At 43.6% G+C, this 654-nt stretch overlaps 1 non-coding gene across 1 annotated transcript; it reads left to right on the forward strand.

The window, feature by feature from the left end:
• The first annotated feature begins 249 nt into the window (after nucleotides 1-249).
• On the forward strand, nucleotides 250-413 carry LOC140390614 (U1 spliceosomal RNA). Its single transcript, XR_011934674.1, has one exon. It is a non-coding gene; the product is annotated as a U1 spliceosomal RNA (small nuclear RNA).
• The last annotated feature ends 241 nt before the right edge of the window (nucleotides 414-654 follow it).

Below are 654 nucleotides of genomic sequence, written 5' to 3' on the forward strand. Positions count from 1 at the left end.
GACAAGTACATGAGGAACGGTTCACTTCCATTTAAGGGCAATATGCAAATAAGAATGGTGGGTCTTGTAACTGAATCTCTTCCTTAACTGAGTGGAACATTCAAACATTTGTCAGAATAATGCAGAAAGACGGTCGTATTTGATAGAGTGAATTCTAATTAAAGCGACAGTCCGGCGGTGGAAATGCAGTAAGTGTGAGTGTAAGATGTGATGTGTTGTGTAGGCTTGGAGTGTGTACTGAATTTAAGCATACTTACCTGGCAGGGGTGAAACCATGATCAAAAAGGTGGTTCGCCCAGGACGAGGCTAGCCCATTGCACTTCGGGTGTGCTGACGCCTGCGATGTCCCCAAATGCGGGATACTCGACTGCAAAATTTGTGGTAGTGGGGGACTGCGTTCGCGCTCTCCCCTGGTTTACAAAATAAAAATAGAACTGCTCTTCACACACTTGCCAGCAGGGCGCTCAATTCCTTCTATTCCCATCCAGTTTTTTGTATTTCCTGCCGTTACGTTGGTTTTCCATCCAGTAATTCCTTACGTCCATTATTTTACTCCCTTCTATTATCACCTGACAACTTTTCCTTCTGATCAGAGTTTATTACTCTGCCTGCAATCGACCCACAACTAGAATTTATTTCCACCAGAAAAAATTA

This window comes from Scyliorhinus torazame, chromosome 14 (genome assembly GCF_047496885.1).
Source record: "Scyliorhinus torazame isolate Kashiwa2021f chromosome 14, sScyTor2.1, whole genome shotgun sequence".
Lineage (NCBI taxonomy): Eukaryota > Metazoa > Chordata > Chondrichthyes > Carcharhiniformes > Scyliorhinidae > Scyliorhinus > Scyliorhinus torazame.